Source organism: Bubalus kerabau, chromosome 20, assembly GCF_029407905.1.
Source record: "Bubalus kerabau isolate K-KA32 ecotype Philippines breed swamp buffalo chromosome 20, PCC_UOA_SB_1v2, whole genome shotgun sequence".
NCBI classification, from domain to species: Eukaryota; Metazoa; Chordata; class Mammalia; order Artiodactyla; family Bovidae; genus Bubalus; species Bubalus kerabau.
The window spans coordinates 14,520,239-14,536,582 of NC_073643.1; the positions used below are offsets into that span (position 1 = coordinate 14,520,239).

At 44.0% G+C, this 16,344-nt stretch overlaps 1 long non-coding RNA gene across 1 annotated transcript in view; it reads right to left on the reverse strand.

The window, feature by feature from the left end:
* The window catches only part of LOC129634932 (uncharacterized), a 241,709-nt gene that overhangs the window by 19,606 nt on the left and 205,759 nt on the right, over positions 1-16,344 (reverse strand). Inside the window, exon 7 of the long non-coding RNA XR_008705999.1 lies at positions 2,677-2,726. This is a non-coding gene — a long non-coding RNA (uncharacterized LOC129634932). The remainder of the gene's footprint in view (positions 1-2,676; positions 2,727-16,344) is intronic.

The following is a 16,344-nucleotide window of genomic DNA, read 5'->3' on the forward strand; positions in this document are numbered from 1 at the left end:
GCAGTCCATATATTGATAATATAAAAAACTTCCACAAATCAGTGAAAAGGGCAACTCAATAGAAAGATGGGCACTTTTCATATGTAAAATATATGAAATATGAGGGAAATGCAAATTAATCATCAGGGAAATGCGAAGTAAAACCATAAGACAAGTCCAAACGTTGACCCAGTAACTCCACTATTAGATATATATACGTTCCACAGAAGTACTCTCTTCTCCCTAGCATCTCCCCCTCATTTTCCAGCTTCTTTTCCTGATTCCTCTGGCCCAAGAGACAGACCTGCCTGTGACTTGGGCTGCCTTCTGAGCAAAGCAGTGAGAGAAAAGAGAGAGGGGAAAAAAAATGACTGCATCGTCCCACCCCCAGATCCTTTGTCTCAGGAGACAGATATTCCCTCCGGGCAGGAACTGGGAGAGAACAAAAACAGCACAGGACTTCCCCTTGCAGCGGTAGGGCCTGTGGAAACCACCAAATGCACAGACAGCGATGAGACGATATACAGGCATGGCACAGGCCAGGACAAAAATAACATCTATAATTGAAACAAATTTCTTTGCTGCTTCCTGACAAAAAAAGTGGGAGGTGATGATGAGTGCACTGGATTGAAACTCTGGACTCTCTGATTCTAGTGTTGGCTCCTGGCAACACACGGGAAGTTGAAAACAGGTGGGCTGCCATCTATGGGGTCGCACAGAGTCGGACACGACTGAAGTGACTTAGCAGCAGCAGCAGCCAGGGGTCTAAAGGAGATCAAACCAGTCGATCTTAAGGAAAATCAACCCTGAATAATCATTGGAAGGACTGATGCTGAAGTGGAAGCTCCATTATTTTGGTCCCCTTATGTGAACAGCCGACTCACTGGAAAAGTCACTGATGCTGGGAAAGATGAGGGCAGAAGGAGAAGAGGGCATCAGAAGATGAGATGGCTGGATGGCATCACTGATGCAATGGACATGAACTTGGGCAAATCTCGGAGGATGGTGAGGGACGGGGAGGCCTGGTGTGCTGCAGTTCATGGGGTTGCAGAGTTGGACACACCTGGGTGACTGAACAATAACAACCAAGGATCTAAGAATCAGGGAACAGGCCAGATATTGCTCTTTCTTCTATTCATTTATTCAACACATGCCTATTGGGTGACCCATATGTGCCTGGAACTAAGCTATTGACTGAAGTGCACACTTACTCATTATTCTAATTCCTTAAATTCACACACTCTGCTCCCAGCCTGGGAGCAATGGCTGACCTTGTCACCCTTGCCTGAGTGTCGTAAGACTGAGGAATTGGCACTGGGACTGAAACACCAAACCTGACACTTGGCAGCAAGGGAAAGAGCCACATTTGGGACAACCGTCTTCAGGGGGAGCTGGCCAGTTAGCTGAGTGACCCCAGGTAAGGCACTTCACCTCTCTGAATCTTTCTTCTTATCTACAAAATGGTGTAAACAGTGAATTCCTCAGAGGGTTACTCAGAGATTAAGTAAGTCTCTAAAGTACATGCCTTGCAGAATTGAATCTTTACTCAACAGAAGTGACACTTGCTTGTTTCGTCCCTCCCTCCCCTCCCTCCCCTCCCGCAGCTCTGGCTGCTCCCTGTCTCTGGAGGACATGCCCTTCTACCCCAGGGGGCTCGCGTCTGTCTCCAGGAAACAGCAAAAAGCAGGCAGCTCGTTCTCTGCACCATCAGCCCTGTCTGGTGAGGACTTTATGAAATTTAACAATGAAGAAATGTCATAAATGTGTGCCTCAAAGGGCTCTAAGGCAGCACTCCTCCAACTTTAAAGTCTGCTCAGAAGGCTGTGGAACTTGTAAAATCCGGATGTAACTCTGCTGCTCTAGCGTGGGGCCTGGGGTCTGCATTTTCACCAGGTTGCGCTGACTCCGCTGGTTACGGATCACACTCCAGATGGTCCCTCTAAGACGAGGCACACAGACCCAGACTTCCGTACCCAACACTGCCCGTGTCCCCTTCGCACTCTAGCGTCTCCTGCTCACCCCTTCAGAAGGAAAGCTCTCAGGATGGTCCCTTCTCTTCCCAGGCCACCCTTGGCACAGGTCACCACTGGTTCTTCTCTTCTCTAGGTTGTGGGCACCGGGGAGGGAGAGGACCCATCACCCCGACAAGCATCCCTCCAGTAGCCTCTGCAAGACCTCCGCTGGGGAGCATTGGCAGCTGAGCCCTGAGCCCGGCCTCGGCAAGCTATCCCGTCCACCTCCACCCTGGACGCAGACCAAAGGAGCTCGGCCTCCGTGAAAAGTGCAGAGTTCCCTTACCTCCCTGATCGTTCAGCTTTCCAAGCTCTATCACATGGTGACTATGCGATGTGACATGGTTATCCCACTTCTCTGAACCTGAAGATCCTTATTTGTAAAAATGGACAAAACTACACACCCGGGTTCATGGGAACACTCTTTCACAATATCTAATAGGTCACCTAAGTGTCCACTGATAGACGAATGGATAAGCAAAATGTGATATGTATATGCATGTAAAGCTGGCCCTTGAACAACATGGGTTTGAACTGCACAGGGTCACTCCTCCACGGGTTTTTATCAGCAATGGGTATGACAGTACTACATGATCTGTGCTGGGTTGAATCCGCAGAGGCGGCCCTGTGGAGATGGAGGAACCTAGGTTAAGATCAACTATAAGTTACAGGCATGTTTTCTTACCTTCTTTTCACTCCTACTGACAGCCTCATGCTTAGAACTTCTTTATAGATCTAGGGAAAAAAACCATAGAAAACAGTCAGGTTCCACAAAAGGGCTTGTATATCTTCTTTCAAATTCTGAGTTGGATATGAAATCCCCAGTGTACACAAGCCACACTCTTAAATGGGAAATGAACCACTGAACATTAGACCTAAGGACAAAGACTCTAAAGCAACTTTAATCAGTCACCAAGGACTAAAATTGTCGATACTCAGCAGCCATTTATACACCCATTAATCTTGCCTGGATGACTAGTGAGTTGACCCATGAGTAGCTTAGGGGCTGCTGCTGCTGCTAAGTTGCTTCAGTCGTGTCCGACTCTGTGCGACCCCAGAGATGGCAGCCCACCAGGCTCCCCCTTCCCTGGGATTCTCCAGGCAAGAACACTGGAGTGGGTTGCCATTTCCTCCTCCAATGCATGAAAGGAAAAGTGAAAGTGAAGTCGCTCAGTCATGTCCGACTCCTAGCAACCCCATGGACTGCAGCCTACCAGGCTTCTCCGTCCATGGGATTTGCCAGGCAAGAGTACTGAAGTGGGGTGCCATTGCCTTCTCCGGCTTAGGAACTGAATGGCAGCCAAATACCCAAGTGATGTACTTGAGAGAGGCTCCAAAATTACCAACCAATTCTAATGCACAGAAGCAGGTAAACCTCCTCTTGGCTGACTTTGGCTGGGGTGACATGCTAAGACCTAAAGAGTGTGTGCTTTGAAATCAAGTTCACTTGGACTTAAATGGAATTTTTCTATTCCCCTATCTGTGTCAAAATGGACAAGTTGCTTAACCTTGCTGGGTTGAGTTTCCTTAAGGGTAAACTAGAGATAATCTTTGCATCTATATTTGTGTATAAAGTGTATAGCAGATTTCCAAAGGTAGGGAACATGCTGAATAAACCAATGATGAATCTCAAGATCTACAGGGTAGGTCATCAAACTGGGGACCCAGTACAATCCATGTAGTTCTAGTAGCAGTCAGGAGAACCTGATGGGTACTCGAGATCTGGGAGCTACTGCAGATGCTGTGTAGGATGAAGTGAAGATGATTCACAAGTAGGGGAAAGATGGATGGAGAGGAATTGAATCTTTTCTGAAAATTGGCTTCCTTGGGCAGTTCTCCTCGATAGGCTGGGGCACAGCATCCTCCAAGGCCTTGAAACTCCTTCTTGCAATGAGCTTTCTGTACTGCTTCACTGCCACGGTTACATTTTAAACAGCCACATTGATTTTTTTTTTCCTTCCTTTTACCAGCAAAATCCTCCAGGCTCTGTTGACAGAACAAAGCACATGCTCTGTTCCTTTCGAGCTCTCTTCAAGGGCAGGCCACTGTGTCCGCTCTTTATGCCTGGGTTTGTGGAGAAAGCAAGCCAAGGATGCTGGAGGATCTCTGTAGATCACCAGTCCATACCTGGGCAGTGTGGGCAAATCAGGATGGTGCCACACAGGGACAGCTAGAGATGACTTGGAGTCAAGACTTGGGAAAGTGTAGGCTCTTTTTTTTATATATTTCTTCATGGTAAAGAAAGGGGGTTGATGAGATTCCAGAGTTTGGGCTCACTTGTCTTTTCCCTTCAGACAGCCATTGGGTTTCCACATTCACTGGTGCCAGCTCTTGCTGACACAAGGCTCAGGATGCTACATGCCAACTCCTCGCCTAGCTCAGAGCTTGGGACTCAGCCACAGCTCAGACGTGTGGAAGGTGGCAGCATGGCCATGTTGAGAGGACTGATCCTGGTGGTCCGGCTGGATCCTCCCTCTGCCTGTTTGCTAGAAACACCTGCCCATTGGATAACGCCCACTGGGAGTGATGGAGAGAAGAATCCTCCAGTGCCTTCACAGCCACAGAGTTTCCCAGAGACACAGGACTAATATATATGGTGACTCTGTATCTATAAAGAGGTTTACTATGAGGAACTGGCTCATATCATTATAAACAATGATGAATCTCAAGATCTACGGGGTAGGTTAACATACTGGAGACCCAGGACAGCCAATGTAGTTCTGGTAGCAGTCGGGAGGTCTGAGAATCACGAGAACCATCCAAAGACTGGTGGGCTTGAAGCCCAAGAAGTTTCCATTGTGTCCAAAAGCAGAAAAGGCTGGCATCCCAGCTTGAAGGCAGTCAAGAAGGAGAAGTTCTCTCTTACTCATGAAACGGACAACTTTTTTTTCCATTCATGTTTCAGCTGATTGGTTGAGGTCCACCCACATTAGAGAGGGCAATCTGCTTTATTCAGTCTACTGATTCAAATGTTAATCTCATCCAAAGACATCTTCACAGAAACACCCAGAATAATGTTTGACCAACTATCTGGGCACCCTGTAGCCTAGTCAAGTTGACACATAAAATTAACCATCACATTAAACAATTCATGTCTGTCATGACTGTGACCCTGAAACACTCAATCTACACCCCCAGTCTGGCTACAAAAACATCAACCCATTTCCTTTCATATCCAAGGAAATAAGACTGAAGCCACGGGGAAGAAGCAGCTTCCACTTGAACCCTATCTCATGAAAGTTTAGGATTTACCATTCTCTTGGCACAATACAGAGCATGGTATGCTGAAAAGAGCTCGGATTTATGGTGACGCGACCCAGGTTCAAATCCTGGCCCTTACTGGCTGTATCACTGTATGTAAATGACTTAACATCTTTGGATCTCGGTTTTCTCATCTGTAAAGCAGGATGACAAAACCTCCCATACTGTTCTGTAAACAATGAGATAAGGCAAAAAGAGTGTTCGGAAGATGGTCAACCATGCCAACATCTTCATAACATGACACTGAAATGGGGGAAAATTCCAGTGTGAGACCAGAGCCCAGAGGATATGTTGATTTACCTTCAACTTACCTACTACATGGTAGACACTGAATAAATACTGAATAAATAAACATAAACACAAATGTTAGGCCCCACCAACTGTGAGCTTTTAAATAGCACATACCAAATTTTGTCTTCCTATGTGTAACATAATGCTGCGTTCATATATTAAGTTTTCAGAAATGTATTAGGATAGGTTATTAAAGTTTGAAATTCAAAAAATGAAGTTTGTTCATAAGCAGTTGAAGTCTGGGAGACTGCTTTATAAAAACGTGACACTATTAGATATTCACTCTTTGTGTCATTCCCCTTAGTGTATCAGAGATAAAATCACATTTAATAGCATTCTGTTATGCTCACACCGTCGTCTAGCCACGTTTTCTGTTCAATACTCCACCCGCTACTGAAGCCATTACTTCTTACTTGGGGGAAGAGAGTAATTCTCTTTCACTCAAAGAGGGCACGTTGGTCTCATTTTCTTCCTCAAATATCACCTATAAAGTCATTTCTGATTTTCTATTTTTCAGTTTAATGTGACCTTTCTCTGTACTGAATAAAAATGTGTTCATCAACTAATCTCACCGAATTTTCTTTCTGAAAATGAATTCCATGCCTGTATGCAGAGACTTCCTTGTTATGTTAACAAAAGGGAAAAGGCTGAGTCACCAGGCTTATGATTCATTGACTTATCAGGACAGTGAGTCAGCTGGGCTCTGACTGGAGACTGTCAGCAGGATGAGGAAGTCAGGTAAGACCTGGGCCCCTCCAACTGCCAACATGGAAAAAGGGAGCAGGTCTGCAATGGGCAAAACGTTCGAATATACATTTCTCCAAAAATTATATATAAGTGGCCAATAAGCATGTGGAAAGATGCTCAATATAATTAGTTGTTGGGGAAATTCAAAACAAAATCACAATGAGATGCTACTTCATGCTCACTAGCATGGTTAGTCGGAGAAGGCAATGGCACCCCACTCCAGTACTCGTGCCTGGAAAATCCTATGGATGGAGGAGCCTGGTAGGCTCCAGTCCATGAGGTCGAGAAGAGTCGGGCACGACTGAGCGACTTCACTTTCACTTTTCACTTCCATGCATTGGAGAAGGAAATGGAAACCCACTCCAGTGTTCTTGCCTGGAGAATCCCAGGGACAGAGGAGCCTAGTGGGCTGCCGTCTATGGGGTCGCACTGAGTCGGACACGATTGAAGTGACTTAGCAGCAGCAGCAGCAGCAGCAGCATGGTTAGTTATAATCAAAAAGTCAGATAAGAGCAAGTTTTGACAAGGATGTGGAGAAATTGTAATGCTCATATATCGCTGGGGTGAATGTAAAATGGTAAGCCATCCTGGAAATCGTTTGGCAGTTTCTCAGATAGTTAAATACAGAGTTCAAATATGATCCGGCAAACCCATGTCTAGATATCTACCTAAGAGAACTGAAAATAGACATCCACATTAACACTGGTGCCTGAATGTTCATAGCAGCATTATTCATAATAGACAAAAAATAGAAATAATCAAATGTCCATCAACTGATGAGTGGATAAGTAAAAGGTGATATCCACACGAAGGTATATTATACAGCAATAGAAAGATATGAAATACTGATATGTGCTACAACATGACAAATCTTAAAAACATTACAGGAAGTGAAATAAGCCAGTCACAAAGGGCTAGAGGTTATATAATCACGTTTATATGAAATGCCCAGAACAGGCAAATTCATAGAGACAGAAAGTAGATTAGCAATTGCCTGAGGCTAACGGGGATGAGAAGTCACAAAAACTCGTGTTCACACAATCTATACATGAACGTTTATAACAGACTTTTGTCTCTTCTGGCTGCGCTGCACAGCTTATGGGATCCTAATTCCCAGACCAGGGATTGAACCTGTGCCCTCGGCGGTGAAGGCGCAGAGCCCTAGTCACTGGACAGCCAAGGAATTGCCTTCAACTTGATTCTTAATTGACCCAAATCGGAAACGACACGAGGAACGAATAAACGAACTGCGGTACAGCCCTGCCCAGGAATATTATACAGCAATAAAAAGAAAAGAACGTTAATACGTGCAACAACAAGGGTGGATCTGAGATTCATTAAGCTAAGTGCAAGAAGCCAGACTCAAAGACTACACACTGTGTAAATCCACGTCCATGATACTCTGGGACAGGCAAGAAACCACAGGAATAAAACACACATCAGCGGTTGCTAGGAGCTGGGAGCAGGGGGGGAGGCTGACCACAAAAGGACACAGAGGAATTTTTTAATTGTTCTGTGTGTTGACTGCAGTGATGGCCGCAGGTGTTTGTTATGTATTTGTCAAGTATGAATCTGTCAAAAGTCACAGGATTGTATACTAAATAGGGTGACTTCACCAGCATGTAAACTTTTTCTCAGTAAAAAAAATTTTTAATCGTTTTAAAAAACTACTAACCATGCTAAATTTAAAAAAAGGGTCCTTATTTTTGTTTACCATTCTGTTGAAAATGTTTGCCAAATATGTAAAAACATGAAAACGTACTTATAATTGCATATCAAGTAATCAAATGATTATATTACATATTTATAGTATACATACAAATACTGTATTTAAAAAGTCTTACATATTAGGGATGAAAAGATGGAAAAAAAAATTAACCAACATGTCAACAGTAGTCATTTATGACTGTTGGGGTGGGGGAGCCCTGGATGGTTTTTCTCATTTTTCTAGTTTTTAAGTTATATTTAATATGTATTATCTTTCTGTAAAGAAAATCACACATTATGTTTATGAAAAAGGATATGTAGGAGTCAGGATAAGCCTTCCCAAATATAAACATGTGCTCAGAGTATATGTACATTGGTCTAAAACAGATGTTTATTAAACAAGTCATTGTTCTTTGTGGCTCAGGTTTCCTTTTCTGCAAAATGAGAGGAATTTGAGATTTTTGCTACTGCTCTCCTAGAAGGCAAAATAAACAAACAGCAGCTAATTCAGAGTGGGTGGAAAGGGGAGTTTGTAAAAAAAGAAGCATTCATTTGCACATCTGATGTAATTCACATTCTCAATGAAATATTTTCTAGTTTCACGGTTCGCTTTCCAGTAAACAGTGGAGCTCTCCAATTACTAAGCAACGTGTTGATATGAGCCACACTCTCTCACTCATCAAGTCTGTGACAATATGTCCAATAAAAGAAAATCTGCCAGCCCAGTTCTGTTTCCATAGCACTGACCGACACTAAGCTCTTTGTGACCAGATTTATAAAGCGGCCTCTTATTATCAGAGACCACACTGATAGCACCAGGTCCTGAAGGAAAGTGGATCCTAACTCTCCCGCCTAACCTCACAGGGCCCCCAGTGCTGCTGCGTCACATACAGGATTAGAGGACAGTGTGAGGTGACCAAGAAACGAGGACATCCTGAGTATTTTTGAAAGACAATTTTCTTTGAGCCAATATGTGCTTTATGACCCATTGAGGGAGTGACCGGAGGACTGCTGTAATATAAATTGTCAGGAGGTGGCAGGGCTATGAAATCAGATAGATCTGAGGTTATTCTGGCTTCTACTTCAAATTTGCAGCAACACACAATTTTTTAACTTCTTTGACCCCCAATATTCTCATATGTAGCAACGGAGACAATAAGACCTAGCTTTGAAAATTATGAGGATTAAATGGGGGCAAAAGAAAAGTACCTAATATACAATAGGCACTTAATAAAATGTTAGTTCTTTTCCATGGAGGCCCAGGATGTTCTTTGAAATATCATAAGGAAGTCTAGCCAATTGTTCTAGAGACAACAATTAGAGTGTCTGTGTTTGTGCATTCTGTGTGGGTCTCTGTGTGTGTCTGTGTGGGTCTGTGTGTTAGGAGTAGGATCAGAAAGAATTATGTACAATGATGTGAATATATAATTACAGGTGGCAGCTGAAAGCTACAAGATCTGGAAGAGACGTTTTTAGACTCCTAGTGTAAAGGTTCTAAAGAAAGAGAAACAATTAGGCAACCCATTTGAAAAGCTTGACCATAGTGTCATAGTTTATTTTCATTGAAAGACATTTTCTTTTTTCAATTTTTAGCTGCACAGCACCATGTGGGATCTTGGTTCCCCAACCAGGGATCAAACCCATACCTCCTGCATTGGAAGGCAGAGTCTTAACAACTGGGCTGCCAGAGAAGTCCTGAAATGTATTTTCAAGTTCAGATCAGATCAGTCACTCAGTCGTGTCCAACTCTTTGTGACCCCAAGAATCTCAGAATGCCAGGCCTCCCTGTCCATCACCAACTCCCAGAGTTCACCCAGACTCACGTCCATCGAGTCAGTGATGCCATCCAGCCATCTCATCCTCTGTCGTCCCCTTCTCCTCCTGCCCCCAATCCCTCCCAGCATCAGAGTCTTTTCCAATGAGTCAACTCTTCGCATGAGGTGGCCAAAGTACTGGAGTTTCAGCTTTAGCATCATTCCTTCCAAAGAAATCCCAGGGCTGATCTCCTTCAGAATGGACTGGTTGGATCTCCTTGCAGTCCAAGGGACTCTCAAGAGTCTTCTCCAACACCACAGTTCAAAAGCATCAATTCTTTGGCACTCAGCCTTCTTCACAGTCCAACTCTCACATCCACACATGACCACGGGAAAAACCATAGCCTTGACTAGATGAACTTTTGTTGGCAAAGTAATGTCTCTGCTTTTGAATATGCTATCTAGGTTGGTCATAACTTTCCTTCCAAGGAGTAAGCGTCTTTTAATTTCCTGGCTGCAGTCACCATCTGCAGTGATTTTGGAGCCCCCAAAAATAAAGTCTGCCACTGTTTCCACTGTTTCCCCATCTATTTCCCAGGAAGTGATGGGACCGGATGCCATGATCTTCGTTTTCTGAATGTTGAGCTTTAAGCCAACTTTTTCACTCTCCACTTTCACTTTCATCAAGAGGCTTTTGAGTTCCTCTTCACTTTCTGCCATAAGGGTGGTGTCATCTGCATATCTGAGGTTATTGACATTTCTCCCGGCAATCTTGATTCCAGCTTGTGTTTCTTCCAGCCCAGCGTTTCTCATGATGTACTCTGCATAGAAGTTAAATAAAAAGGGTGACAATATACAGCCTTGACGAACTCCTTTTCCTATTTGGAACCAGTCTGTTGTTCTATGTCCAGTTCTAACTGTTGCTTCCTGACCTGCATACAAATTTCTCAAGAGGCAGATCAGGTGGTCTGGTATTCCCATCTCTTTCAGAATTTTCTGCAGTTTATTGTGATCCACACAGTCAAAGGCTTTGGCATAGTCAATAAAGCAGAAATAGATGCTTTTCTGGAACTCTCTTGCTTTTTCCACGATCCAGCAGATGTTGGCAATTTGATCTCTGGTTCCTCTGCCTTTTCTAAAACCAGCTTGAACATCAGGAAGTTCATGGTTCACATATTGCTGAAGCCTAGCTTGGAGAATTTTGAGCATTACTTTACTAGCATGTGAGATGAGTGTAGTTGTGCGGTAGTTTGAGCATTTTCAAGTTAACTGTATCCAATTTTCTAGTTTTTTTTTTTTTTTAAGCAAAATAACAACAATAAAACACACCAAGATTCAAAGAAAATCAAGGAATTTCTCAAGGTCTCACAACCTGTGGGAAGCAGAAAGGAGATTAAAACATTCCAAGTCCCCTTTTGCTGTGAGGTAGGGCCCTTCTTTGAAATGCCTGAGTGCACGGGCCTGTGCTAGACGCTGGATGAAGCCAGGTGTATGCCCACCCGTCAGGGCAGTGCCAGGGAGCAGAGGACAGGAAGATGGGGATAGGGGACCACAAGCTGGAAGGTGGTACAAGCACAACGGCCAACCGTTAGGAGAAGGAATGAAGCCCATATGCACACACTTGTGTGCAGATGTTTACATCACACTGGGTTGCAGCAGATTGCTCTTTGTCACGGAGGGGTCCATCGAAAAGACGTCTAGTCTGCTCAACAAGGAGAATATGAGTCTCAAAGAAATCCCTGAAGAGGGTGAGGGATGACACTTGATGGAAACTAAAAGAAAGACATCTGAGAGGATTGCAAGCATCCTGGAAGGGTTTATCAGGCTGTGGGACCTGAGGAAAGTCACTCAGCAACCCTTTCCTCACTTTCATTTCGGATTGTGTTGTCCTCGCCAGCACAGGACTAGAACTGAGGTCATGGGCATGCAACGGATAAATGATTTAGAAATGCTAGTTGCACATCTGGGACTCAAAGCCCTTGCCCAGCTTCTTCCCTCTCCTGGGGAAATTCTAAGTCTTCTTAAGGAAGATATGTGGGTGTTTCAGGTAGAGTTTGAAATCAGTGTCTCTGCTGCACTGAGTGCTAGGAGTCATTCCTAAAAGGATGAAACTAAGAGACAGGGCTTCACAACAGCCTGAGATCCTGGACTAGGAGCTGTGTGCAGGCTCACGGTGGGATTCTCGGTTGTCTCTTGCAGAAGAGGTTTTGGATGTTCTCTAAGCAAAAAGAAGAATAAACTGGATATGTGATAGACCGCCGGACGTGCTCACCACCACCTCTTTTTGTTTTCCCCAGGGTACACAGTGAAGATTCTTTCCCCAGACTCCCGAGCAATTAGGCATGGTCACACGACTAGCAACCTACCCCGGTATTCTTGCCCTAGAAATTCCATGGACAGAGGAGCCTGGTGGGCTATAGTCCATGGGGTTGCAAAGGAGTTGGACACAACTTACAGACTAAACAAAAAACAATATGTACATTATGGTGTAATGTACAATTATGTACGGACAGAATGTATATTATGTACATAATGGAGAAGGGTCTGGGGATCTGCCTGATGGTGGAGCTGGATGACGCAAAGATCATGAATCAATAAAACACCAAATGATATGAGCAAGAAGGTATCTTGTACTGCATTACACACTAAGATTTGGAGGTTTAGCTGTTATAGCATTTAGCCTGCCCTACTTATATTTCATCAGTCATAAATTATACATACTTCCAAACTTTAATACTTCGTCTAGATTTGATGAGGCACAGTCATATGAGAGTGCTAAAAGAGGCTTATCAACATGCTCACATTCACACAGCTAGTGTAATGGCAACAGTCCAAGTCTCTTCAATTCTGGATCAGAAGTGGCAACAGTTGACTGGTTCACTCACCGCTCATGGTCACAGTGCATGAACTATGGAATGTTGTGCTCAGTATTTTGAACACTAACCATCTGAGTTCTGTGACTGAGGCAGGGATCAGAGCTTGAGCATCAGCTGGATTGTGGAGTGATGGAGAGGAGGCAAAGCACTGAGAGCCCTACTGAGTTTAGAAAAGGGGAAGGTTCTACTTTGCAGAATTGAGCTCAATCTCAAGTCCTGTCAGAGTACAGATGAGAGATGCCTCAGCTGCCGCGTTAGTGTGTGTGCCTGTCAAACTGCCTTTGGACGTTAGATCTCCCATCTGTACCATGGTGTCCGGTTGCGAGGGTTACAGTGCTCTCCTTGAACAGAAAATCAAATAGTTTCCTAAAACCCAGAGGTAAAGGTCATAGTGGGTAGAACATGCTTCCTTTCTGGTATGTAAAGGGAAAACTGTGCTGCAGGGGAAGCAAGGACTTCAGATTCCACTGCTGAGGCCAAGCTGGTAAAGATGATCTGGGCAGAAACTTCACAGCTGAGCCTTGTATTCAATACAAGAGAGCATCCTGACAATGCAACATAAAATCCACAGTTGGACACTGGAAAGGAAAGCTGAAAACTACACCAGATCCCATGTCTTTGAGGGAACATGGTCCCTCATGAATTACCCCACACGCTCTACTCTCAGCTAACTTGTTTACTCTCCCAACTTTTAGAGTGAATTAAGTACATGCGAGGAATAAAAGGGGCTTCCCAGGTGGTGCAAGTGGTAAAGAACTTGCCTGCCAGTGCAGGAGATGCAAGAGACACGGGTTTGATCTCTGGGTTGGGAAGATCCCCTGGAGGAGGGCATGGCAACGCCCTCTAGTATTCTTGCCTGGAGAATCCCAGGGACAGAGGAGCCTGGTGGGCCCATGGGGTCCCAGAGTCAGACACGACTGAAGCGACTGAGCACGCGTGCACAAGAGGAACAAAAAACTCTACAAATGTAACAATAGATCATGGGAAGAAGGACATTTCCCAGATCCCATATGTAATTTAAACAAGGGTTTGCTTTTCTGTCTTTTCAGGGCCCAGACAAACTCGGGAGTAAGGGGGTGAAGGGGAGGATAGTTTAGTGTTGCAGCACATGCTTGCAGAGACACAGCACGGCTGCCAGAAGGCTAGAGGGGAACAGGCTGTTCAAAGGCTTAGAGAACGGGGAAGAGAGCTATCAGCTGTCTTGTGCTTGTTGCTTTTTATTCTTTGTCATTTTTACTAGTCTTGATGCTTTTAATAATACTGATACTACTTCTAATTCTACTAGTATTGATGACCACTAGGTATTCTAAAATAATTTCCAGTGAAAGTATTATAAGTGTACTACAGGCAAGTATAACTGTACAGGAACATATAAAATGAAGTTTCCTTCTACATACTTTGATACCCAACAACTACTCAGCAGCAACCAATCTAAAACCTTTCTTGTGTTACTTCAGAAATATTCTATGTTTATATAAAGGCATATAAATACATTTGGACAGGTGTGGGATATAATATATACTGTTTCTCAACAAATATTTTTAATATCACTTAACACTGTGTCTTGGGCATGTTTCCTTGTTAGCACCCGTTGTCGTTAAGTCACTAAGTTGTGTCTGACTCCTTGTGACCCCATGAACTGTAGCCCACCAGGCTCCTCTGTCCATGGAATTCTTCAAGCAAGAATACTGGAGTGGGTTGCCATTTTCTCTTTCAGGGGATCTTCCTGACCCAGGGGTCAAATCCATGTCTCTTGCGTCTCCTGCATTGGCAGGCAGAGTCTTTACCTCTGAGCCCTCAGGAAGCCTGTTAGCACCTATAGAGCTATATATATATATATATATATATATATATATATATATGAGAGATACAAATTTGGCAACATGGTTCAGTAAAAAGAGTATGAGGCACAGTTAAGGATGAAAGGATTTGACTAAAAGGTAACAATAGCTTCAGTCTTTACAATAGCAGAAGCTTTGCAACAACCTGAACATCTATTAAAATGAAATGTCACTATGGTATCACAGAAAAATATATAGCAAAATGGCATATCTTGCTTGATGTGAAATTTTAATTACATGACACAAAAAAGTTCTTTGACCAGATTTGGGCTGATTTTTCTTTCTCATGCTCTATATTTGTACTTGATTCTTTTACTATAATAACTTACTCAAGCTTCATGTCTTAAACATTCTTATCACACTGAGGATGTATAATAAACATACTTTAAATTCTTAATCTGTATGGTTCTTTAATTTGGCCTCCTTCAGTATAGTTCATTCAGTCTGCTTTTCTTGAAGAGCACTTATATTCCTTAGATGTGGGGTTATTTTGTTTTATGAATTAACTTGGCTTGACCCAGTAAGAAAAATATAACAAGCCTAAAAACTTAACTTGAGCAACTCTTAAACAACTTCATTAGGTGAGTTAAGAAATAAGGTGGGAACATCTCAGTATGCAGAGAGGGAAGGAGTGGGTGCTACAATCTGAGTTTGACTGACCGTTGTGAGTGACCTTCCCGGCTTTTTCAGCTGACCGTTACCTTTGGCTTACCTGATGGCTCAGATGGTAAAGAATCCGCCTGCAACGTGGGAGACCTGCATTTGATCCCCACTTTGGGAAGACCCCCTGGAGGAGGGAACGGCTACCCGCTCCAGTATTCTGGCCTGGAGAATTCCATGGACAGAGAAGCCTGGCGGGCTACAGTCCATGGGGTCCCAAAGAGTCGCACACGACTGAGCGACTAAGCAGAGCACCCTCATGGTACCTTTCCCCAGTAGCTTTCACTCTCTCTTGTAAGAGGTTCAGCCACTAGATCAGGGATGAAGGAACTGTGAGTGGGGGATGCTTAGAGGCTTACCAATCTGCTGGCCACCATTACCATCACCTCCCTCATCTCTAGCTAGGTGTAGCACTGGGGTGATCTTTGTCGTGTGTAAATGAGATCTTTATCTCCCTGGCTGGAAATCCAAGCACAGCTTACCACTGTGCTGGACTCAAAGCCCAAGTCTCTTTCATGACGTGCAAGGCCCTACATGATCCGACTCCTGCCTTATCTCCTTCCTTCCAATCTCTAGGAATTCTCAAGTGGAAGCCAGAAGACGAGAGAACTTGTTAAGGTAATTCACAGAGGGTAGCATTCTGGTGAAGAGGGGAAAAGGGTGGAGAGCAGCTCTGGAGGGACGAAAGGGATCCCACATGATAATCCCTGGAAGTTAAGTGGCACAGGCCAGTGGGGCTAGTGGTTACTTGCGTTGGGAAGTGAGAGCTTTCCTGAGGAGCCATGTCCACTTGCCTCGGGGATTCTAGGTCATCTAGTGTGAGGAGAGAAGGTGGGCAGAGAGGCGTGCACGGCTGTTGACCCCCCTCCCACGGACGCTCTTCTCTCAAACCTTCCACCCCACGGGGCTTGGAAAATGCCTAAATAAAGTGAGGGGGTATTTTCATTCCCTCTAGGACAGACACCTTGAGAACCTGCTTCATCCAAGGGAAGCATTTTAGTCTGTAAGTGGAGCAAACTCATAACATCCATGAAGCCTCAGTCAAGGTCCTCTTGAGCATCATGATTCATGATTTTAAACAATTCATTTATAATTTGAACATTTCCCAAGCAATCCATGCAGAATTCTACTTTTTTTTTTTAAATAAGAACAGAACATAGTTTTTCTGCTTAAGGTGTATGTGTGTGTGTGTGGGCGTGTGTAAGTATGAAGAGGT